At 45.6% G+C, this 26,046-nt stretch overlaps 2 long non-coding RNA genes across 2 annotated transcripts in view; one reads left to right on the top strand and one right to left on the bottom strand.

Moving 5' to 3' along the window:
• Window positions 1–7,431: 7,431 nt before the first annotated feature.
• The window catches only part of LOC128312619 (uncharacterized), a 55,651-nt gene continuing 37,036 nt past the window's right edge, over window positions 7,432–26,046 (bottom strand). Inside the window, exon 2 of the long non-coding RNA XR_008292120.1 lies at window positions 7,432–7,545. This is a non-coding gene — a long non-coding RNA (uncharacterized LOC128312619). The remainder of the gene's footprint in view (window positions 7,546–26,046) is intronic.
• On the top strand, window positions 13,084–24,233 carry LOC128312618 (uncharacterized). Its single transcript, XR_008292119.1, has 3 exons — window positions 13,084–13,246; window positions 15,578–16,170; window positions 23,356–24,233. It is a non-coding gene; the product is annotated as an uncharacterized LOC128312618 (long non-coding RNA).

The following is a 26,046-nucleotide window of genomic DNA, read 5'->3' as shown; positions in this document are numbered from 1 at the left end:
TAGTATTCATGGTCGATAAAGTCACCGTGAACATTGAATTAACAAATACTAAACCACTGCCCCATGGGAAATAGAGTTGCGTCCCTAATAGCCTCTGGGCACATTTTCTCTCTTTCTTTTTTTAATGTTTATTCGTTTAGAGAGAAAGAGAGAGAGCACATGCTTGCGTGCATGTTAGTGGTGGAGGGGCAGAGAGGGAGAGAGAAAATCCCAAGCAATCTCCACACTCAGCATGGAGCCCAACACAGGGCTCGATCTCACAATCCTGGGATCATGACCTGATCATGAAATCAAGAGTCAGACACTTAACTGACTGAGCTACCCAGGCACCCCTGGGCACAGTTTCAAAAATCAGTAAATAGACAACTTTATTTTATGTGTGTTTCTGTTTAAAGACATTTTATTTATTTATTTTTTAAGGTTTACTTTTGAGAGAGAGAGAGCGTAAGCAGGGGAGGGGCAGAGAGAGAGAGAGAGGGACAGAGGATCCGAAGCCGGCTCCACACTGACAGCAGAGAGCCCGACACGGGACTTGAACCCACAAACCACAAGACCACAACCCAGGCCAAAGTCAGACGCTCAACCGACTGAGCCACTAAGGCGCCCCCAAAAGACATATTATTTAATATACATTGTTTATTCATTAACTCCGAACTCACGGCCAACAGCACTGTAACTGACGCCTGAATGAAACTTATCTAATGTAAGGCACATGACAGCCTTCTTACTCTTGGGGGTACTACACAGCACTTCCCTACATCTGGGCGCTGTTTTAAGATCACCAACAAAAAGCACCAAAATGTGAAAAACATGGTGGCACTAAAGAGACTACAAAGGACACATGTTACAAATGACCATCCCCTCTGCCAAGCCCAGCGGCCGTCGTGGGAGTAGCACCAGCATTCCACATCCCCAACACCAGCTTCTCCGGCCACAGAGCTCCCAGTCCACCCCAGCAGATCCCAGAACCCAGGCCACTGGCCCTGTGACTTCCCCTACATCACCCCTGTTAGCCAAAACAAAGGAAAGACATGGATGAAGCTCAAGGAAAGAGACACAGGCAATCACGAGTAAGAATGTCAGTGCCTGGGGCGCTTGGGTGGCTCCATCGGTTGAGCGTCCGACTTCGGCTCAGGTCATGATCTCACAGCTCGTAAGATCGAGCCCTGTGTCGGGCTCTGTGCTGACCGCTCAGAGCCTGGAGCCTGCTTGAGATTCTGTGTGTGTGTCTCTCTCTGCCCCTAACCCCTGTGGTTGGTATGGACAAAAGAAAACTTACATACTCTGTCCAAGGTCACACGTGATAGCTGAGCATCAGACCGGATTCCACGTTATGGTCGTCTGATTCCTAAGCCTTTCTCCAGATCAGGGCTTGGCCAGCTGTGACAGGTGGCCCAAACCCACGCCCGCTCATCTGTGTGTTGTCTATGACTGCTTCTGAGCTACAACGGCAGAGCTGAGTAGATGCAACAGAGAATGTACGGCCTGCAAAACTTAAAATATTTACCGTCTGGCTCTTTGCAGAAAAAGCTTGCCGATCCCTGCTTTGGATCACTGTGGGACACTGCCTCTTGGCGATGAAAGCATACGGAAAGGACACTGGGGGGAATTCAACACGCCACAACTAATCCCCAAGTAGGTATCAGTCTCCGCGTTTACAAATGAGGAATCTCAACAACCGTCGTGGTCATGTAAGTACCTGCCAAGGTCCTTACCTTACCTGCCATTTCTGAGTGACAGAGCCAGGAGTTGCAATCACCTGGAATTGCTCCAGAGCTAACCCTCAGGCCACCAAGACCTAGAGATGAGACCAGTGTGGGTTGGGGGCCTCAAGACTGCCACTTCTCCTCTATCTTAATGCATTCAAGACAGATCTACAACGCAGGGCAGAGAGACAAATCTCTGCCTTGTACATCAATTGCTCATAAAAGAACGCCACCATTCACAAATGCTGATTTTGATTAAAATAATCAAGATGATTTCCTACTTCCAAAATACTGACAAAATAGCTTTTTTATCTGTGTAGACAAAAAACTAACCGAGGATTATTTAAATCAAGATTATGTACAACACGCATCCCAATTACCACACGATTACCTAGCTAAAAAGTGGATATTAGTGAATGCTGTTCTCTGCTGGCAGTCAAATCCAAATTAATAGCATTCTAGGCTGATCTGGATCACAGATAAAATTAAATTAATGTGACTCCAAGCCAGCCCTATTTATAAGCAAAGCCCAACTACAAAGGGAAAAGAAACATTTTAAGATGCAAAAATATGCCTCTGCACACAAGCCAAACATGGGTTTTTAATTAAAGCACCAAGGTTGTTTTGTTTTTGTTTTTTTTTTCCTACCGATTGTTCCTTTTGGATATTAGTTAGCTGTGTCAGGGCCAGCCTGGAAACTGGGGCCGGGATTCTGAGGAGAGCGGAAGGTCAAAAAGCAATAGGGATTGATTTTCCTGGAGTTCAACCAGAAGAGCCAGAGGAGATGGGAGTTTGAGCTCCCACCTTCCAAAGACCCCCCGCTGTGAACCGAGATGAAAGAACTCCAAGGGGAAGAGAGAAAGAATGGGAGACTTTTATTTGGGGGCAAGTGACCTGACTTCTAGGCTTGTCTTCTTTCTCCAGGACCCACCGCATCCTGGAGTGAGCAGGAGACAGAAATGATCTCCTGGCCCTACAGTCCTCTGATGCAGAAAGACTCACGGCTCACAGGCCCTCGGAGCACTCTGCACTCTACAGCTTGTAAGGACACTGGCATGGACTTCTTCTCACCAGGCTAATGGTTGACAGGAGGCGGGGATGTGGGTGGCAGCGGGACCACGCTCTGTGGTCGCCCTGGAGGTTCCAGTCCGTGACCTGGCACGGTGGCATCCCTTGGTTGACAGGGTGACGACCTGGAGCGCCACCTAAGATGACAGAGCAGGACCCAGCACTGCATTTGTTGACAGCCAGATTTGCGCCCTGGTCTCGGTTTCCACCTCTGTAAAATGGAAACGCCTGTCTCACAACATGGCGGCCTGGGGGACAGGGTCCAGCAGGGCGAAGTCTCTAGATCCACGGTAGTTCAACACCAAACACATTCTCAGAATGTCGGTATTGGAAGAGCCTTTTGAAGCCCACCCCCCACCTCTGTTCTGATCAAGGAAACCGGCTCAGGAACTCACCCAAAGCCACCCTGAAACCTTAGGCAGAATGAGAACAGAACCCAGAACGGCTGACTCCCAGCCACCGCTCATTTCAGCCCGTCTTACCTCCTTCACCTCCCTCTCCTCGACGCCCATCGATTCCTGCCGTCACTCCATGTCTAGACGGGCCTGTAGGGCTTCTTGATCCATTATAATTATGGCTGCCCTGCGGGCCACACGAACCCCTGCTCCACCTTCAAGAGCTTAACAAATATTTACTGAGCACCCTTGGGCCCCCAGAGATTTGCACTGGAAAAGACTAAAAACAAAACCAGAACTAATTCAACCAAGAAAACAACTCCCAACCTGACTGTGACCACTGTGCATGAAGAGACACATCATGAGCCCCATTTTTTTAAATTTTCTTAATGTTTTTGTTTCAGAGAGAGAGAGAGAGAGAGAGAGAGAGAGCGCGCGCGCGCGCGCACAAGCGGGGGAGGGGCAAAGAGAGAGGGAGACAAAGAATCTGAAGCCGCTCCAGGTTCCGAGTTATCAGCACAGAGCCCGACGTGGGGCTTGAACCTACAAACCGCGAGATCATGACCTGAGCCAGTGTCAAAGGCTTAACCGACTGACCCACCCAGGCGCTCGAGCCCCATTTTTAGATGAAGAAAGTGAGATTTAGAGAGAGTCCATCTCTCTCTGGCTTCTCTCTGGCTGTGTCACTCGCCATTGCTGTGTCTCTGGATGGCAAAATGCCCACCACACCCTCCCACCCACACCCTCTTCCCCAGGGGCAGGAAGCGTTCTTATCTCCGTTTCTTGGTATCCCAGACTGCCCGGCATGGTGACAGGATACACAGGGGAAGCCCTACTTGGCTCCTAGCGCCCCAAGGCCCTGTGGCCCCGAGCAGCAAAGGCGCTTCATTACCCACCGATGCACACGCACTCCCAGGACAGGTCTGCAAACCTCTCTTGAGGACCACACTGAGCTATCAGTTCTTTAAGAATGTCTGGTAAGTTTCTTGACCCAGGTCTTGGGGAAGAATAATTCCAGGGCATTGCTGTCAGGATCCTTGGGAAGAGATCCTTCCTGAGGACCCCTCAGCCCAGCCCTAGGCATCTCCCCAGCCTGCGTCAAGCCTGCTTCATTCTTCCTTGAGCATCTGTAATTCTTAAACTGAGCCCTGAAGGCGGCAAAGAGATCTCTGTCTTCCCAGCTCTGCAGCCTGTGTCTACCCCCTTGGATGGGCCTTCTCCCTGACCCAGAGAGACTGAGGGCAGCTAGCATACGTGGAGCACATCTGGCAGCTGGTACGTTCTTCTCTGCAAGGCACTGCTATACGGCAGTGCCCCCGGCCCGAAACAGAAACATTCTTTTCAGCTCTCGTTCCTGACATCTCTTTGGCAGGCGGAGCTGGCTTCATTGTGTGCAAGGGATCACGCCTTCCGCGTGATCTGGAAAAAAAGCCATAACCTCTGAGGCTCGGTTTCTGCATCTGTAAGATGGAGACAATAATCCCACCCCACACGCCCCCCAGGACTGTTAGAGGGATTGCAAGCAATTGTATGCATAAAGCAGCTCTAGGATGCGGTCATGATGATGCTGATGTTGATGCTGACGGTGGTGATGGTGACGATGCAATGGTGATGGTTTTGATACCATGTGCAATTATGGTTACGTCCAGATAGATACAAGGCCTAGGAAGGGGAGAGTCACAGGACTGACCCCTTGGACTAGGCATAGACCCCTGTGTTCCTGGGAGGAGGTCCTTGGAAAGCAAAGAAGGGGATTCTTGAAGCAGGAGCCATGAGCATTGAGTTACTTCATTTAAACTGGAAAAGTAACAAAACCTTGTTCTGAAGTCCCCGCCGGTGCGGCAAGGCCTTTAACATGGCCACATCCCTCTCCACACCACAGGATTAGGCAAGGACCCAATATGTGCAGAATAAACGGACATTGTTTGTATCAATGGCAGAGCAAACCCTCAGTCTGCTCTGGAAGACATGCGAGGGTCAAGGTTGGCCTCTAGGGTTGAGGGTGAACTTCGTGGGATTATGAGGTTACAAGGAACTGCCCCTCAAGGTTTGCAATGCTCCCTGGACAATATCTGGGCCAATCTCAGGTCTGCCTTTTTTTTTTAATTTTTAAAATATTTATTTATTTTGGAGAGAGAGAGTGTGAGCAGGGGATGGTCAGAGAGAGAGAGACACACAGAATCCGAAACAGGTCCAGGCTCCGAGCTGTCAGGACAGAGCCTGGCGCGGGGCTTGAACTCATGGACCACAAGATCATGACCTGAGCCAAAGTTGCACAATTAACTGACTGAACCACCCAGGTACCCCTCAGGTCTGACTTTTCCGGTCTAAGCAGGGATTCATGCAAGGTTCTGACTCGGAGGCATGTGCTCTCACGGGTCTTCTGAATGGTCTCTAACCTGAAGCCTTGGGCCTTGCGTGCTGGGCTATGGAGGGCCAAGCCCATTCTCTGGTTGGAACTCAGCAGCCCGTATTTTTCAAGAGTTCTCCCTTACACCCTATGCCACCCCACCACACACTCACTAAAGATTGGGGAACACCATTCTGAACTATGAGCTGATGCCTAATCTAAGTATACTCCATACTCGGGCCGCCCTGAATCTCGTCTGCTCTTTTATCATTCCATAAAGTTGTTGACTTCCAAACATTTCCATGTGGTGTGGTTCCACTGCTTCCAGAAACACCGATTGCTTCTCCCACGAGGAAGCCTTCCTTGATAACCACCCCTATCCCTATCAATCCCTTTCCATGTGATTTCAAAGGGGCCTAAAAATTGATCAACTTAGATTGTAATTGCCTGTGGGCTTATAGATCCCCCTTCTAAAATGAGAGTCCCATGGGGAATGAAATCACTATTTTAGGTCCAAACACCTTGTACCGCATCTGGTTTGTAGTACGCAATCTATATGGACTGAGTACATGAGGAAATTTATCTTAATATTCCCCTAACAGCCAACACAGACCTTAAGGGCCCTCAGGCACTCCTCACTGTTTAGAAAACATTGCCTGAACTCAACACTGGCTCCTAGCTTAACTGAGTGGTCCTGGCTGAGAATACACAGCCCTTTTCTCCACCCTGAGGCCTTCTTCTGCTTCTTTTTTTTAAGTTTACGTATTTATTTTGAGAGAAAGAGAGAGAGAGAGAGAGAGAGAGAGGGAGAGAGACCTTGTGTGCACACATGTGCTAGTGAACAGGGGAAGGGCAGAGACAGAGGGAGAGAGAGAGAATCCCAAGCAGGCTCCTCGTTGTCAGTGCACAGCCCCCCTCGGGCTTGATTTCATGAACTGTGAGATCATGACCTGAGCCAAAATCAAGAGTCAGACACTTAACTGACTGAGCCATCCAGGCATCCCCACCCTGAGGACTTCTAACCAAAGATAAACAGCACATTCCTCTAAAAATAAACAGAAAGCCAGGAGACTTCTTGAAGTTACCTCCTGAACCTTGGTTGACTAAAGAATACAAGAGTTGAGATATTCTACAGGTAGGTGCTGACACTCATGAAAATTCTGGCCGATGTTCTTTTTCCCCCTAAACCACATGGCTGTGGCAGCTCTACCTTCTAGGGCTACAGGTCTCTCCCAGGGACAGAGGTTATGCATGGCTACCCAAGGATGTGGGTGGGCATCTTTGGTGTTCTTCTTGGTGGATCTTTTGTCTAAAATGAGAGAACAGTGGGTGAGAAGGATCTCTTCCATTCGGGTCACCACAAGACAGCCCTCCAAGGCATGGCCTCACACCTCTACTCTTTCTAGACTGTAGACAGACTAAAGGTCTGGTCTTCCAACGTCCAGAGCAAGAGATTTTAATTGGCTAAGTGTAGCTTTCAAAGCACACAGTAAATTCTTTCTTTCAGTGCTTGGAAGAGTCAAAAGAGAAAAGCCCTTTGGTTTTGACAACCTCATTCCTTTAACTGGCAATCCTATTTTCAAACTTCCTAGCCAATCTATCTGGTATCAGATTCTCTCCACACCCATCAAAAAAAAAAAAATGAACCTTAATGTTATATGATTTTTTTTAAGGCACGAACAAAAGACAAACTGAATATAGAAATATATATTTATATACTAAACTAAAAAAGCTGTAAAACAAATAGAAATCCCTGAATGCCAAGTTAGCATGCAATCTTTTTCCAGTCTGACACCCAAAGACTAGGTTGGCCTTTGTGATTGATTAGGGGGGAGTTTGTAGTTGCTTTCGATTTGAGGGTTTTGCTTTTGCTCGCTTGCTTGCTTATTTGGGGTTTCGTTTGTTTGCTCACTTGATTTTTGGTTTGCTTATTTGTTGTTTTGCTTTTCATTTTTGCAATCATCTTTCTGGAAAAAAAGTCTTCTTCTGTCATCTCCTGTGGCAGGATCAGGGGCGGCTTCTACGTCTTTTAGGGGAAAACATAACCAAGATGTAGCAATGAATGATTTAGACAAAGAAGGACCGTTCCCGCTTTTCAAGAATCTGTGGCTGGCCTAAACTTTTCAACAAGACATTACTGATTGAGGACTGAAGTCAATATGCCCAAACTTCTCAGCCACTGGCCAAGCACATGAAAATGGGAGACATTTCACAGGTTTTCATGAGCCCTGCCTCTCACAACTGCCATCCACCAACAACTTTAAGAACAAACTTAACTTTTCTAAACAAAAATAATTTCATCATTTTGTGTGGCATTAACACCCTGCTACTTCGATATGTTGTCTATATTTTTCTTGTTGACATCCAACCAATTCAGAGCTAAAAATCCATCCTCCAGTTTTTCTGTGGGTCGTAAATCATAAAAAGGTTATATTTTATGAAAGCTGAAGCTCAGAAGTAAACAGCATATTTATATCCAAAGAGTTTCATCCATTAAGCAGCTGTGACAGGGCCCTGTGGGCCAGAATCTAGTTTTCTTACTTAAAAAGCTTAGTTCTTTTGTAGACTCCTGCAGGGACCTATAACAGTTGGAATTGGGTTTTTTATGCCTTTGAGGCCTCCGAATGAATGTTACACTTTTCCATTATTTTCTTTTTTCTTTTGAGAAAACTAGGCTACCTGCTTATTGCCTAAAACCCACACCCCATGATTGTACTGTCGTAAAATCTGTCTTCTGCCCTCTCCTCCCACATCGTACTGACATCCCCAAACTTTTTGTTTAGGGTCTGTGTCCAGCGAGGTTATGCTGCATTTATTGAGATGGGGGAGGGCTCCCTGTGATGATCTGGGCTGATGGATGGCACTCCTGAATAAAACTTCGGCCCAGGGGCCACCTGACAGCCTTGACCTCCCCTACCTTACAAAAAATAAAAATAAAAGAGCTTAAATCTTAATCTCTCCCTTGTTCTAGCTTGAGAATGCCTGAAAGTCTCCTGACTATTTCACAAGATGGTACATGGCTGAAATAAAAAGGCATAAGTTCGAACCTTGCATTTCACACTACTGCCCACTATTACAAGGTGAGTGTACCTGCCCCTTGGGCTATTAAAAGATGACGCCTCCGCCCTGTCTGCAAATGGTGTCGTTTGTGGCCATGAATCTGGATCCAGGTCTATGCAGACACGGATGTAGATTTCACAGCGCTATTACATCAGGCAAGTAAGTATAGGTTCAGAGTCCGCCAAATGATCACCCTGAAACTGGCCCAATAATCACTAACAATTAAGAAAATGAAGTATCTGAGCCTCAGTCCTCTTTTTACCCACTTCGAACATATATTTGTTCTTTTGATGTCCTGTGTGAATAGGGGTGCTTTATCTGACTGCTGATGGGCTAAACAATGCTTCTGAGTCGTAATATAGAACTCAATTTGCTGGGCCTATCATCTGAAAGGGCCTGGACAATTTATCGAACACTGCAGATGAAAGAAAGAGAGGGGGGAAAAAATGTTAAAACTGACCACTTCTAAAATGAAGAAAATAGGGCAGCAAAGGGTATTGTAATATACTTTAATCTTCCTTAATGTAGAAAAATATGAAATGCCATTAAATCTTCCTTTGAAATGAATGTGGTCGCATGGCTTGAGCACCCAAATCTAGTTAATGAATCTATTGTTAAGGCAAATAAACAGGAAGGAAGCCGTGAAGGAGCGATCTGTGCATTATACGACTAATTCAGAAGATGAAAGGCAGAAAAATTAAAGTTAAATTCACATAAATATTAGAGCAAAGGAAAATAGTTGCAGATGTAAAATAGGGAAGCCTGCACCTCCCTTTGGTTGGTGTTGGGAACAAGCAGATACTTCCCGCTCAAGAGCGAAGTCGGGGAAGATGAAAGTGTTTCAAGGGCCCCGATAATTAACATTTTAAAAGGTTTTTCTTAATAAAAAATGGTCTGACAATAATAGAATTTAATCATCTTATTTGAAAAATTAAACTGATTGCAAGCGTTCGTTTGTGTGCAAGTGGCGTTTACAGAATTTGGATGACCTTATCCAATCAGATCTCCACTTTAATCACTTTTAATGGAGCCGATATACAAAAAGAAAGCTGGATGCAATCGAGATTCAAAGGCCAGTGATTTGGGGGAGATTAGCAGTCCTCCACAAAGGCCCACGGCGACCTGCGCAACCTTTTCCTTTGTTGCCGCCGGGATGTTACCAATGGAACTCAAGCCATGTGGCTGAGGCTGCTGGGGAGATGGACTTTTTCAGGGAGTCTCACGGGTGTCCCCACGCACCACCCATGTGGAAAAATGGCCCCGTGGGCATAGCATCATCTCTGTGAAATAAGAATACTCCCGTCAAACTAACATAGCGCGGGGAATTCATCTCGGCTAAACTTAATCTAAAAAGGATGCGAGGGCGTAATACCTATGAACTTTTAAAGCATCCTAAATGATCATTTATTCCAAGATCAGAGTATATGAAGTCCTGTCTACAGGCATTGTTTAATGTGATCTTCACATCAGAGCCCCTTTTTTGCAGGAATCAGATACCCACTCTCTCCTTTCTCTGCTTTGGACATTGAGGGGGGAAAACAGAGACACCCCCTACCACCTGGCACTATATGTTTACGTAAACAGTGGAGATCAACTTATATCCCAGAGTCCCAACTCCATATTCTCAGACAGAACACAAGGCCCAGCTTGGCTCTAAGGTCCCCTGTGATCGGATCCGTGGCCAAGGAACAGATCACAGCATAAATATGGCTGCAAGGACATATGGGAGATGGGGAGGGGCAATTCTCAGAGAAGCAGAGAACGGGCCTGGAAGACACCCCAAGACACCTTTTGCACAGACGCAGAACACAAAAATTAAGAGCATGAACGGGGAGGCCAGATTGCCTTAGTTGTATGACCTTGGGCACAAGGTCCTGTGTGTCTCTGTTTCCTCACCTGTAAACTGGGGTAAAATTGCCTATCTCATAGGGAGGGTCAGTGCAAGAATTACATGAATTAATACAGGAGACACTTTGAGAACCGCGTCTGACATGTAGTACTGGAGAGTATCCCCTAAACTGGTGACTATTATCACCACTGTGGTTGTTTGCCCCATGTTTTTCCAGGCGAGAAAACTGAACTTCAGAAAGGTTAAGTGCCTGGCTCACCATTGTAAGAAGTGGCCTCTGACCTCAACGTTCTTCAAGCTACTACTGGTCTGCTCATCCTCCAGCAGGCTTGGACTGGTCTCACGCTATTCATTTGTTCCTCAACCAATGTTCTCTGGTGCCATCACAGCCATACCTTACCTTGCTTAGTGGAGCGGAGGCAGAAGGGGGGCCGTGGGATGGCGTCCCACCTGCAGGGGACTAGCCCGCTCATCAAAACCAAGGCCGTGAGGTGCACCAGACCCACCCGCCCAGAGAGCCCTTTGGCTCTGGTCACCCACCATAATGGACTTTCCAGAGTCTCTTCCAGCCTCACTCACTCCTCTGCCTGGGAGTTACGTAAGCACACTTCATTTCTCCACCATAGTACGCTTGCAGCGATGTAAAGCCACTACATGAGTCCTGGCACTTAGCAGTCACTCAATAAGGGGTAGCCACTACTATTCCAGAGGGAAAAGCGGACAATGATGGAACACCTACAGGCTCCTACAGACATACACAGGCCCTCCCTTGGAGCCAGCACTGAGACTACCACAGCAAGCTTTGGCGTGCCCCAAGAAGAGCTTCTTGATGTCAAGATGACCAACAATTTTGCATTGGGCACTGGCCACCCCAACTGCACAACACAGCCTTGTTGTCCAGAAAGCCATGGACGAGGGCAGGCCACCCCAAGTTTTAAGTGTTGCTCTAGCCTGGGGCTCTTCTGAATACTCAGAGGGTCTTGAATACTTGAATCAAATTCATCTTTTACTGTACATATTCTTTTATCAGAGTCACATGCCTTTCAGAAATTGAGCACAGTGGAGATAGTCGAATGTATTAACAAATGTGGCAACTTGTTTCTGAGCACATCTCAGAATAAATATTCTCCTGTATTACTCTTTAATTGATGAGTATCCTCTAATTTTAAGGTAATCTATTTTTTTTAATTACCATTTGCAAGAGGATTTACTCACTGCCATGAAAAAAAAAAACAGAATCTAACTTGAATTGGAGCTGAGGCTGTTAGAAGCTGTGAAGGTAACTCACAGGCCCAAATTCAAAACAGTTTTATGGTTCTTATTGATCAATTTTAAAATATTGTTCATTTGAACTTCCAAAATAAATTTATACTGCTAAAATGCCCTTTTTAGCTGCTACATATGTTAGGGCTCCAAATTATATTCGTAGAAAGACTAAAAGTCTCCTAACAAATCGCCAACAACAATAATTTTTTAGGGTAAGTGTGTGCCAAATAGAGCACAGAACATTTTTCAGGGTTGTTTTTTTTTTTGTTTTTACTATTTTTAGTAATTTTAATATTGGTTATCTGATGCTAACACTTAACTGAGCATTCTATATTTTACCTGGCAAGCCTACCCACAACCCAAACCAACTGACTCACCACACTGGGGTACTTTTTGTTCTGGTTGCTTTGATTTGTTGGTCTGTGTTGTTAATGCTATTTGGGATTTTGTTTGTTTTTAACTGGCTTGCCTGCCAAATCTCTAAGACTGGGAAATCCTCAATTTCCTCACATGAAGGAGACGAACCATAGTCATCACTCCCCCAACCTTGCCAATGGTGACAGTATCACTAGATGACAAGAGGGAAGAATCCAAAAAGTGGAACCACTAAGCAGGTGAATCTCTGAACAAAGTCGGATGGAAAGAGCAAAGGCTTTCTAGGGGGAAAGTCCTTTCCTTGGGACATGACAGTTTCCGTTCAAAGGACTACGCTATATATATATATATATATATATATATATATATATATATATATATAGACAGAAAATTAAATACTTACTATGGAAACAGCTCCATTAAATTAAAAAGAAAGCCATCAGCATTCCAGTAGAAAAATGACGCCTCATTCACTGCAACGTACCGGGGTCCACTACCTACTGGCTGTGTCCCAGGGAGGACCCTCATCCTCTCCGAGCCTTGGTCCCCCTTATCCCACGTGGACCACAGTGTCTATGAATGGGGTTAATACGAGGACTAAATGAATAATGCATCCCATAAACACTCAGTGCTGGCCCTGTTCCCTAATTTAATAAGGCTGTACTTAATCATCTCAGAAGAAAAAATGTATGTAAGTAAGCAAAACACAAAGAGAAAAATTCGACTTTACTAGAAATAAAGTAAAAATACAATTACAATGACGCATCGTACTTTACTTATGAAATTAGCAAAGGGTTTTCAGGATTCTAATGACATTATTTAAAAGAGCAAAAAAATGTTCATAAATATTCAACAAATGAAGAATGGCTAAACCGTAAGAGAACGGTTAAACATGCAAAGAATGATTAAGCTACGGAATTTTTAAACAAAAGAGAATGGTTATTACATAAATTATGGAATTCCTTATGTTGTACATTCTATGAGGTCATGTTGAATGACGTATTGTGAGGTTGAAGAATATCTAATGATATGAAAAATGTCCATACTATATCACATAAAAACCAGTTTCAAAATGTTATTATGCACAGTACGATCATATCTGGATCGGTGAATATGAACACAAGTACAGCAGAGACTGAAAGAAAGTACGTCAAATGTTAATGGGAATTATCTCCAGGTAAGGGAGTGGTTGTGGGTGACATTTATTTTTTTCTTTGTGCATGTTCTGTTTTCCACATTTTCTGCAATAATGACCATATTATATGTTTGTAACAAAAAATTTTTGGTTAAAAACATTCAATACTGAAATCCTGGGAAGTAAATATTGTTTAGGAGGAGATTATAGGATGTTCAGTGTATGTGTGTATAACAATCTCCTTCCCCCTCCTCCTCCTCCCCCTGCCCTTCCCCCCCTTGTCCTCTTCTCTCTTTCTCTCCCTCCCTCTCAGGGGGAATGGGGGGCTCCAGTCTCTGCCAATACACCGTATTCAGTGAGGGCATACAAAAAAAGTCTTGTGTGATGGGAGAGTGGTTATGAACTCTTGACTTTCTATTTTGAAACATCCCACAATGAACATCGTAGGGGCACCCTAACCATTAGAATTGCACCTTCAGCCCTTGCAGACAGCCACCTTTCATCCCAAGAACTGGGGGCTGCCCTTAGAAAAGGGGAACCCGGGGCGCCTGGGTGGCTCAGTCAGTTAAGCGTCCGACTTCGGTTCAGGTCATGATCTCACAGTCTGTGAGTTCGGGCCCCGCGTCGGGCGCTGTGCTGACAGCTCGGAGCCTGGAGCCTGCTTCGGATTCTGTCCCTTCTCCTGTCTCTGCCCCTCCCACGCTCATGCTCTGTCTCTCCCTCTCTGTCTCTCAATAATAAATAAACTTTAAAAAAAAATTGTTTTTAAAAAAAGAAAAGGGGAACCCATCCTAGTTTTAGAAACACCAACAAAGTTTCAAGTTGGACCCTTCCAGGCCATTTTCTCTAAACCTATACCAATCTCCAGTAACTATATTCTGCACTCATTTTCCAAAACAAAACGTGTCAAGCACCAAAACCCAGGATGCAATCATGGAGCCCTCAGTCAGAGGGGAATGCTAATACCAGCTTACAGTACCCCGAGGTGCAGTTAAGATTGCTGTTTTAATGGAGATGCACACATTGTACGATGAGTACCAGGGAAGAAGGGAAAGATGCCCAAGAGTCTGGGAAGGCTTCACAAGGGGGAAGTCTGGGAACGACTGGAATTTGCCAAGCAGGGAAAAACATTTCAGACAAAAGGAACAGCATTCTCAAAGCACCAAACCCCAAGGGTGTGGCAGATCTGACACCCTGTGGGTGTTTAATGTGGGGATGGGAGAGATTCGGTTGGGTCAGCCCATACAGAGGCCTGAATGTTCTACAAGGAGCTCCCGCTTTATCCCAGCCATGCTAGGGAGGACATCGTCCCAGAACCAGCTCTCCACATGAGCACTCGATCATCCCCTTCCCTGCCTCTTTGCCCTCAGGGGGAAATCTACCTCAAAGCCCCAGTTTCCAGATGGTCACTGCAAACAGGTTTGTCCAAACACCAGGCCATGAAGGCTTCTGAGTAACAGCCATCCTCCCACCCACCAGGAGAGCCATCCTTCCCAAACTCTGGTCCATAGGATGCTCCCCATCTTTTTAGACCCACCCGCGCCCCCATCCCCGGCCCCAGAGGAGATGCTTGTCTGGACAGTGGCTGAGGGTCACCTGCAGCCCGAGGTCTCTGGTGGACTGGGAGTGGCCTCTCACCACAATGCTGACATCAGGGGGCGGCTGGGGAGGCCTGTCCACCCACCGTCCTCACCCAGGACAAGGCGTGCCTTCGGCTATTTACAGCAACCCCGAGACAGCAAAACAAAGCCCTACCATTAACTTCTCGCCTGCACCGGCCCTGCTTTCTTTAAATCCAATTGCAATCTTCGAAGCCCGACACCGCCTGAAACAAAAGCCTCACTGATGCCTGGAAGATGGCTTTGGTGAAAGTACAGCTCATTTCAGAAAATCAAAGCAAAGAAAAATATTGAATACAATTCAGAGGCATAATGCATTATTATGGGCTTTTATGGATTTTATGTATAATTTCATGTAAAGTTAAGAGGCTGAAGCGATCTCTTACATTCAGCTGTATTATCAGCCCAGCACCAAACAATGTTCCACATCTTATTATGTTCACAGTTGACACACTATTAGAGAAATGTGCAGCTGTCTTACTCTGCTATTCATTTCCTCATTACTATTTTATAAATATATGATTAACAGTTATTGCAGCTGCCTAATTCACATTTATTGCAAATGCAACCCCACAAATGAATGCTCAAAGCAAAGAGATGTGGTTTTAGAGTAATTTAAATTTTACAGTTCCATTTACCCTGCCTTTTAATTTACTGCATAATGACCCCATTAGAATAAAGCACATCTGGAGGTTCTTTGGGGAACATTTAATTTTCTGTGGCTTCAGTACTAACAGAACCTTCTACCATAAAGCCCACAGATGCCTTAAAGACTGTACAAATTTCCACATTTTATGCCAAGATGCCGGTTAATTGTACAGACGAGACAACTACAGCAGGAGCGCGAGGAAACGCTTCCCAGCGCAGAAAAGTGAAGATACTGACCCAAGACTTACTCCGGGTAAAGTTTGCGTATCCAAAACCTGAAAGCAGCTCACCTACTTTTTGATGTCCATTTAGCCCTGTTCCTTTTCGGGAAAGAGGCCACCTCGGGCTGTGCGTTCTCCGGGGGTCTCTCTTGCCTTTTACATACAACCTTCTCCTGAACCCCTGTATGGCCCTTACTGTGTACAAGGGAAAACAAGGCAGTTTGCAGAGCTCCGGAAACCACGAGTGGCAAGTGTGGTAGCTGGGCCTGGCTTCGCCCTCTCCAGCAAGGCTACAGATGCCTCCAGATTCCAGCGGGCCACGTCAACGGAATCATCTGGAGTATTCGAAATTGATTTGAATATTCAATACAGATCATCGCAGCAGAACTCATGGATGAGAAATAATGTGAATCCATCGCCATCGATTAGCTAATTTATGTTCTACAACTAATTGAAGCACAAATCTCATTAGCCACAGGTCAGTAAGGCTTGGAGAGAAAAAGACAATCATTTTGGTAGCCTAGTTGGCTGTAAAGACACAATTAGAAGCCCACCGGCTTTCCAGGCTTTCCTGCCCCTCCTCCCAGATCTCAAGCCGATCATGAAGGGAAAGAAAGGGAGGGCTTCCCCATGGTTTGGCCAGTCACCGCAAAAGAGATCTCCGTATGCCACGATCTGAGCTGCTTCCTTTATCTAATGCAATAATAGCAAACATGACTTTATTGCTTCCAACATACATACAGAAGGCCCATAAGCTATTTGGAGTCACCACACACACTAGGAGCACGATGTTCTCTGTTACCTTTTCCATCTTTTAAGCACTGGGAAAATGTTAAGTATTTGGCGGCAGGGGTCAGGCAGTGGCCAAGGCTTTCTGTATCCTGATGTTCCACACATTTAAAAATCTATCTTTGGAAAGCACAGAGAAGCCATGCGTTATCAAGTTAGGTTTTGCATTTAAAGTGTACCTGCTGTAAGCCAGAGATTGGCTTTGTTCCTTGAGCCCTGCTCAGATCAGTTTGGGGCGGACATTTTTAACGAAACTTCAATACGGAAGACAGCAGGAAAAGGACGGAGGGAGGGGCCAGGATCCTGTGTTAACTTCACAGGAAGAAGCACAATCCCTGACGAGTGATCAGATTCAGATTTCTAGCAGTAAGCTCCCCCTGCTACTCTGTGCTGGTGATTTCATTAGGATGGCATTTCAGAAAGTCACACGGCTTCAGCAGTGTTGGCGTGAGCAGAAAACCAAGGCTCCCAGAAGACTAGCCTTCTGCTGGTCATGTGGGCCCTCTACCTCTTTTGTCCCAAAAGACAATAGATCATACTGGGACTTTGCTAAATGACCAGGAACAGAACCCACACTGAGCACCCCAAATTCCAAGTGTTCTCCCGGTCATTGCCATGTCACAACCGGGTCCGTAAGAGGCCTTGGTATCAGCCGGTCAGGGCATCGTTCAGGAGTGTGAACCCCTATTCAGTTGAAACAATGGAGTAGTCACACTTCTTCACGTCCCTTATACCGCAGAGCAGGGGATTTTTAACACACCCAGAAGGAAAGATCACAGAGGGCTGGGAGCCCCGGAAACAGTCATATCATCACCCCCGACGGGGGCCTGATCCTCATTTCACAGGGCGAACAGCCTTCACTCTAAAACTGCCCTAAAATTGAAAGAATGCTCTACCTTTTCATTGTTTTATTTGAGTTCATTGAAAAGTCTCTAGAACTGTGGATATTTCAAAAGGCTAACTAGCCCCCTCCCACTGTCTTTGTCCTCAAAACCACTGGGTCCCCGGCCCTATAGAACATAGAATGTTCCTGTCGTCCCTTCCTACGGCTCCACATCCCTATAGACAGGTCAACTCACAGACACTCTCCTATCACAGCAGCTTTATTTTTTGTGCCGAGAAGTTCAATAACAGGAAACACTGTACCACACTAATACCACACACTAAGTGGGCAGAGAGATCCCAAGAGACCCTGGTTGGCACAACAGGTCCCCTCACCAGAAACTCCAGGCTCTGTTCTTTTCATACGTCAACATGCTGGAGGCGCACCTGCTTCCACATTTAGTTCCCCCGCCCCCCTTTCCCAGGACATCACCAAAGCTGTTAGACCTTGGAAGGAAGCTGCAGTTCCTTTCGAGCTTGGCTCCCACGAGAGCTCCCCTCCTTTCATCCACCCGCACCAGTAGGGCCTCCTTGGTGACACCGCACAGGCACCCCTTCACTCCTCAGCTTCCAGGGAACCAACCTGGGACTGTGGCTGCAGCCAGTCAAGTCCTAGCCACCCCCTCCCCCAGTAAAGATACTCCATTTGTATCTCTACCCCCATTAGACACACGGAAGAACACACAAAACACGTATGTAAGTATGGAGCGTAATTATAACACGCATGTCATGAATCCAGCACTGGCCTGGAAAAACAGAACATTACCTACAATAGTAATGTCACCTATTTGCTCGATCCTAACTCACCCCCTTGCCTCTTCCAAAGAGATCTGAACTGGGGGGCCTGGGGGCCTCAGTGAAATGGTTGACTCTTGGTTTCAGCTCAGGTCATGATCTCACAGTTCATGAGACCAAGCCCCACATCGGGCTCCACACGGACAGCACTGAGAGCCTACTTGGGATCCTCTCCCTCTCTCGACTCCCCTCCTGCGTGCACACATGTGCACACACGCATGCACATGCACAGTTTTCTGCTCTCTCCCTCTCTCTCTCCCTCAAAATCAATTAACTAAACTTTTAAAAGAGAGAGCTCTGAATTGTGCGTTCACCATTTCACCCTCTAGACAATAAATCGTCTCTTAGTGTTGATTGGCTTTTTAGTTTCATAAAAAATGGCATTTTACTCTATGTGGCCTTCCACAGGTTGCTTTTGAAACAGTGCTATGTTCCTAATATTCACACAGGTGTCTGTGCGTAGCTATGCCCCATCCATTTTCACTTATGTGTGACACACCCTAGGGTCTTTCACCATTCTCTTATCAATGGACATGAGGGTGGTTCCCAGGGTTTTGCTTTTACCCATGGTGCTGCCGTGCAAGTCCTCACGGCACGTCCCCCTGTACGAACGAACAAGGGTTTCTCTGAGGTATCCACCAAGGAGTGGGATTTAGGGGATGCACGTGTATAGCTTTACAAGACCTTGCCAACATATTTTCCAAGTGGTTTTCCAACTTACTCTCTCACCAGCGAGATCTATATGAGTCTCCAGTCTCCACATCCTCACCCGTGAGTGGCTCTGTCAGGCTTAACTTTGATCAACCTGGCAAGTATAAAATGCTAGACCTTTGTGGGTCTTGTGGGTTTTGGTATATTGTGTGTTGGTGCCTAAATACAGTTGTATCTTTGTTATTTAAAGCCGATGAGTAATACTTAGGAAAAAAATCAGAAAAGAAAGAAAACTTCAGGGACTGGTCGTGTGAAACGAGTGGGATTAATTGTAGAAGGTCACTGGTGGTTTGGTAACGCTTTTTTCCCCCCAAATTTTTGAGATTGTGTAAGTTTAAGGGGTACGATAAACATCGTGAAATGATTAGCACAATAAGGTTAGTTAACACGTCCAGCAGCTCACATAATTCCCTTATAGCTTTCATTTGCATTTTCCTAATTACAACGGAGATTGAGCATCTTTTCATGTCAACTGGCCAATCCTATTTACTCTTCCATAAAAGGTCCACTCATGTCTTTCGCCCATGTTTCTTTGGGGTTGTTTTTTTTTTCTTATAGATTATTTTCCATTTGTCTATATTCCAAATGCCAATCTTTTCTTATATGTTACCTAAGTTTTTGTTGAAAGAAGTTCTGAAGTTTAATGTGGTCTAACTTACCCATACATTGTGCTTTGCTTAAGAGACCCTGTCCTACCATGAAGTTATAAAGTGGTCCCCTCTATTTTCTCTTCTAAATATTCAAGTTTTGCCTTTCATATTTTTTAATGTTTATTTATTTGTTTTGAGAGAGAGAGAGAGAGAGAGAGAGTGAGCAGGGGACAGATGGAGAGAGAGAGGGAGAGAGAGAGAGAACCCCAAGCAGGCTTCACGTTCAGCACAGAGCCTGACACAGGGCTCAATCCCATGATCGTGAGATCACGACCTGAGCCAACCTCAAGAATTGGATGCTCAACCAACTGAGCCACCCAGGTGCCCCTGCCTTTCATATTTAATCTACCTGGGATCAATTTTTGCATACGGTGTGAGGTAGGGATCCCATTCAATTTCTCCTACCCTGTTAACTGGCATTCCCAGCACTTTTTACTGAATAGTCCATGATATCCACCAATGGTCCATAGTGCTATTTATGCATGCTCTGCTTCTAGGCTCTTTTTCAGTTTCCTTGGAGTGTTGTCTTTTGTTGGACCAGGACTGCACTATCACAATGACTGCAGCTTTCTAATAACTCCTGTTGTTGGAAAGGGAAGGCATCCTCCCCACCTCATGACCTCATGCACGTATAACTTTTATTTGGCAATTTTCAGTTTGGCAGACCCATTTTCCAGGAGCAAAAGGAGGAGGAGGAGGAGGAGGAGGAAGAAGAAAAATAAAAGAAGAACAATAGCTGATTTCCACATGCCAACTGTTGTGCTAAGAATCTAAGTCACAATAACCCTGCAAAGTAGAGATTTATTTATTTACCTTTATTTTATAAATTAAAAAATTAAAGCTCAAAACGGTTAAATGACTTGCCAAATGCACACACGAAATGCAGCAAAGTTATAAATCTTAATTCAAGTCTTTTGGATTCTCAAGCCAATGCTCTTTCAGTATCATTGGGGAAGCCTGGATTCCTGGAACCATGTTTAGAATCTCCTTTGCAGATGCCATTGGACTTCCACAGACCTCTTCTCTGCCCTGCTTGGAAACTGCAGCTGGGTGTCTGAGGCTGGGCCTTAGCTTAAGGGTTTTATGATGGGACTTGGGGCCTACGAATCCCTGCCCCTGACACATATTCTCCCCGGAACGTGCTATCAGCCTGGCTAACTATCCTTTGCTGGACATTTCTCTTTAATTGTGAAGCATTTTCTGCTCAACCTGGATTGTGGAGGGAACAGGAGGAGGCAAAGTGGGAGCTAGTCCACATAAGATTCAACTTGCTGCTTATAGCTTTTGCCAAGCAACTCAAGAAAATGCCCGTGAGGGAACGGGTGCTGTCCTTTGCAAATGAGAACGGCTGAGCTCTCTGCTCACATAATAAACCCAACTGGCCTGGTGGATTCACTGGCGTTAATTACATGGTTGAGTTTAAATATATTTTATGGACGAAAGCAATGATAGACGGGTTCTTCATACAAAAGATTTCAGCTCATTTGAGATTTAACCATTTTTAAATTTAATAATTAAAAAAAAAGCCACAATTGTAAAGGTCAGATCTAATTCCACCGCCTATTATGAGCTGCCAAACCCAAGGCTGCAACTCAGAGCCAGCTGAGGATGACTCAGGACTGGGGGAAGAGACAGCTGTACCAGAAAGGGCAGGCCTCCGTGTGCGACCGAGGGTTTGCGCAAAGATGGCTGGGTCAATTAGGGCTGGTCTCATTTCCTGCCTGTAAAAGACTAATTTACTTTTCCAGTTTTATCACCGTGTTTTCCCTTTCAGTGCTCAGCTACTGTCCCGATTTCCTTTGCCAACGGCCGTGTCCATATCTGTGAATTTATCTTTAAGCAGCGTGATGAGGCCTGACATTACATTTCAAAACCAATCAAAAATACAGTGGAAGACTGCCTGTAGCAGGTTAATATGGGAACACATGTGGACACTGAGCCATTGGGGAAAACCAGTCCAAGAGTCAGAAAGAGATACCAGGAGATGGGACTGCGAAACCCACCCCTCCAGAAGCACTTCCCACAGGCTCTTCTGTTTCTGTTGTCTTAGAGAGATGAGAAACAGTGGCCCAGAGAAATCAAGCCACTGTTCGGATCACACAGCTAGTAGGAACAGGTCCAGAAGCCTCACCCCCAACCCAGCACTTCACTGCACTCACCTACAGATCCTGGTTACTGGGCAGGGTGAGTGTTCTGCAGAGGAGGAAGGAGGGACTTCCATGCCCCAGGTCTTAGCCCCCAAAGCCCAAGCTCAATGGTACCACACTCCACTCCCTGCCTCAAGTGGACACTTGCATTAAAAATGCAACCCGGCTCTGTCCACTAGACTGGGCAGAAGGCTCCAATAAGAGACATTCTGAAATCATCTGGTCAAGAATCCAAATTCTCCTAAAGCTCACTTAAGCAAAACTGTGTAAATATCGCGCATGATGAAACGAAATCCACTGAAACATATCACCACCCAGATTTTCTTTGGAATTGTTGCCACAACCTCCCAGCCTCTAGTCTTGCCCCTAGTTTGAGGGATTAATTCTCCATTCTGCAGCCAGAATAATGTTTCTAAAATGCAAATCTGATCATCTCTCCCGGCCCCCTGCTACACGGCTTTGGGACGAAAATCTAACTTCCTTAGCCTGGCACACAGGACACTCCAGAATGTGGCCTCCATTGCCGCTCCCCTCTCCAGGGCCCAGCCATGCTCGAGTGTCCTCTCAAAGTGCCGGGTCTTAGCACAGGCTGAGCCCTCACCCTGGAATGTTCTTCCTGTGGCTGTCCCTAGCAAAGCCCTGCCGACTACTTAGCGAGTGCTTAGTAGTCTCTATTACTTAGCCTCTACTCACTTAGTTTCTACTAAGTACTTCAACCATATCATCTACTTTCGTTCTGAACAGCCCCAAGTAGATATCTACAAAGATGAAAAAAGCTGAGGTCCAGAGAGGCCAGGTGATTTATCCACTGTCCTATAACCATTTGAGGCCAAGCAGGGCTGTCGCCCGGCCCTCCCTATCCACCCTCTACGCCTACGCCGGGAGCTGGATAGGGGCCGGGCTCTCTGCACCCCATACATAGCTTTCTGTGCCGTGTTGTACTCTCTGATTGACCACCACAAAGTAGCCGCCCCGAAAGCAGGGTCTCGGTTTCATTTGTCTTTGTGTCCCCAGCTCCTGGCCAACACCTAGCACATCACAGGCACTCGATTAATATGTGCAAAAAGAATGAATGAACCATTGGGCAAGATGCTTACTTGTAAATGGATCTGTTCTATAACAGCCACAAAGGAACGCTGCAAAGCTGCGTACTGTGTAGTTATTCCAGAAAATACCACTGGTGCAAAAGGCGTGTAGGGCCAGACCCACTCAACACTTCAGCAATGGCCTAAGAGTTGGGGGCATCTTCCTTTGGCCCCCAGCTCCTCCCCTACCGCCACCCCGCGTGCTCCTGGGTTAGTTGCCAGTGTCATCGGCTGTATCATCAGAGCCCAGGTTTGAATATCCTATTAAACATATTATTAGAAAGATAAATCGGTTGCCCAATTTAATGTTTTTGAGGCACATGCATGTAAATTGCATTTATCCAGATGTTTAGCAGGTCCATGCCAAACCATTTAAAACATAAAGCAGTAAGTTCCTTAAGCCTAATTTTCAGCTTCCCCAAGATCAGTCCTCAGCAGATGGCTGGGCAGATGAATGCTGGAGAAAAATTAAGGGCTGTCTGTATCTTTCAAATTGACATGAAGCGCACTTGGGCTCTGCTAGAAACTAAGAATGACCACAAAATGTAATTATGATTGTAATGAGAATGGGTTAAGCTTAAACTATTTCTCATTTTCATTGCAGTCACTGCCACAAGATGGAGTGGAGATTAATGCCAGGCCATTTCCTGTGCTTGTTATACTCTTTGTCATTAGAATAAAACATCATAATTTGAGCATCTCATGGATACTGAGAAGGACGGCCGCGGAGGGGTGGCCACGCCGAGCACTGGCCAAACCCTAATAGTGTGGCTCTCTTTGACTGGGCCGCTGCAGCCATCGGCAGACGTACTGCTTATGAAGGGCTTTGCGACCTGCGAAGCGCTCTCCAAGAGCGAGAAAGGAAGACAACGAGATCGGAGTTCACCTCCCAGATCAACACTCCTGACTGTGCGAACTGGGTCAAGACAGCTAGGCGAGCCTGCCTCCCCATCTGTAGAAAAGAGGCTAAAACCACTCACCACATTAGGGCTCTTGTAAAGGAGATGGTGAAGATGAGGTGCCTGGAATGGGGCCTGACGTAGATTCATTGCCCCATAAATGGTGGCTATAATTGTGGGTGATGGTCATTGCCTATGTCATCATCTTCCTCATCATTAAATGTAGATTCATTAATATTCCGACGAGGCAAGTAACAACACTAAGGACTGCTCACTCCAGGCAGTTTTCCGTCACAGGATTTTTTGTGTGAACAGAGTCTTACCTAGAGGTCCTGCCCGTTTCACAGTCAACTGCAGAACTGCTTTGGTTCAAGAGGGAACGGGACGCCTGAGCGGCTCAGACAGTTAAGTGTCCAACTTCGGCTCAGGTCACAATCTCACAGTCCGTGAGTTTGAGCCCCGCATCGGGCTCTGTGCTGACAACTCAGGGCCCGGAGCCTGCTTCAGATTCTGTGTCTCCCTCTCTCTCTGCTCCTCCCCCTGCTTGCACTCTGCCTCTCTCTCTAAAATAAATAAACATTTCAAAAAATCCTCTTTTTAAAAAGAGGGAATGGGGGCCTTAGGGCTGATCACGCGACCCCTGTCCCTGGCAGCTCCTGAGGGAGCAACTCTGCAGAGTCCAAGTGCTAAGTGAAAACATTTATGGATCGGGGCTCTTGCAGCCCCAATCTGCTGCCTGCCTCCTGGAACGCCTCCTCATCTTTTGTGGGTCTCCTCCAGGGTTGCCTCCATTTGACACCTTCCCAGACCCCCAAGCAGAGTTGCTCTCTGTCCCACGTGGGTTGAATTGCCATTGAGCAGCTGGGAGGAAGAAACCTGGCAGCCACCTATTTTCGCAAAGTTGTATGACAAGCATTACCAATTCCCGAAGATTCTCCTCACCCTGAAAAGAAACCCCGGGCCAGTTAGGGGTCACTCCCCACCTCGTCCTCTTCCACCAGCACCTGGCAACCACTGATCTCCTTTCTACCTCTACGGACTTGCCTATTCCAGATAGTTCATATCAATGGAATCATACAATATGTGGCCTTTGGTAACTAACTTCTTTGATTTAGCGTAATGTTTGCAAGGTTGATCCAAGTGGTAGCAGGTATCAGCATGTTCGTTGCTTTTTATTACCAAATAACAGTCCGTTGTACGGATATACCATTATTTTGTTTGTCGCTCCGTCAGTTGGTGGATATGTGAGTGGTTTCCACTATTTGGCCATTATGCATAATGTTGCTATGACCATTCACGAACACACATTTACGCGGATGTACGCTTTCAATTCTCTTGGGTACGCACCCAAGGGGGAGTTGCTGGATCTCTATGGTCAACATCTGAGAAACCGTCAAATTGTTTTCCAGAGAGGCTGCATCATTTTATACTCTCGTCAACGGTGTACACGAGTTCCAATTGGTCCAAACCCTTGTCAGCACTTCTTATTTTCTGCTGTTTTTTTTTTTTTTTTTTTTTTTTTTTTTTTTTTTTTTTAGAGCGGCCATCCTAGCAGGCGCGAGGTGGTATCTCATTGTGGTTCGGGTTTGAATTTCTCTAATGATTAGTGAGGTCGAGCGTCTTTCCATGTGTTTGTTGGCCATTTGTATATCTTCTTTTGGGGCAATACCTGTTTTTCTGCAAAAGAAGCCAGCTGGGATTTTTATTTCGATTATGTTTAATCTACAGATCAATTTGGAGGGTATTGTCATCTTAACAACATTAAGTCTTGTGACCCACGAACACAGGTGTCCTTCCATTAACTTAAGTCCTTAATGTCTTCCAATGATATTTGTAGTGTTTAGTATACACAACTTACAATTCTTTTGTTGAATTTATTCCTAAGAATTTTATAATTTTTGACGCTATAAGTAGGTGGACTTATTTTCTTAATTTCACTTTTGGATTGCTCATTGCTGGTGGACATAAAGACAATTTTGTGGATTCCTTATCATTCTCTATATGCGAGATTATGTCATCTTCAGATAGAGATATTTTTACTCCTTCTCTTCCTATTTGGATACCCTTTGTTTCTTTTTCTTGCATAATTGTTCTCATTGCACTTGAAATCTGTCCCTTCCAGCTGAACCATGAGATCCTTGAGACAGAGACTTTGTCTTATTTATCTTGTCATATCCCCAGGCTTGGTACAGGACCTAATCAATAATAAATGTCTGATAAATGGATATAAGGACATAAGAGTAAGAATCTCACTTTAAAATATGAAGTTTTTAAAAGATTTTCTCACCAAACATCACATGCTTTTTAATATAATATGAAGAACCAAACACCACATATGAAGTATTCTTGGCCAAAATAAGTTAATTAGAGCTAATTCTAGCTTATAGGAAATACAG

The sequence above is a fragment of the Acinonyx jubatus genome, chromosome D2, assembly GCF_027475565.1.
Source record: "Acinonyx jubatus isolate Ajub_Pintada_27869175 chromosome D2, VMU_Ajub_asm_v1.0, whole genome shotgun sequence".
Taxonomy (NCBI): Eukaryota; Metazoa; Chordata; class Mammalia; order Carnivora; family Felidae; genus Acinonyx; species Acinonyx jubatus.
This window is presented reverse-complemented; position numbering and strand designations above follow the sequence as displayed.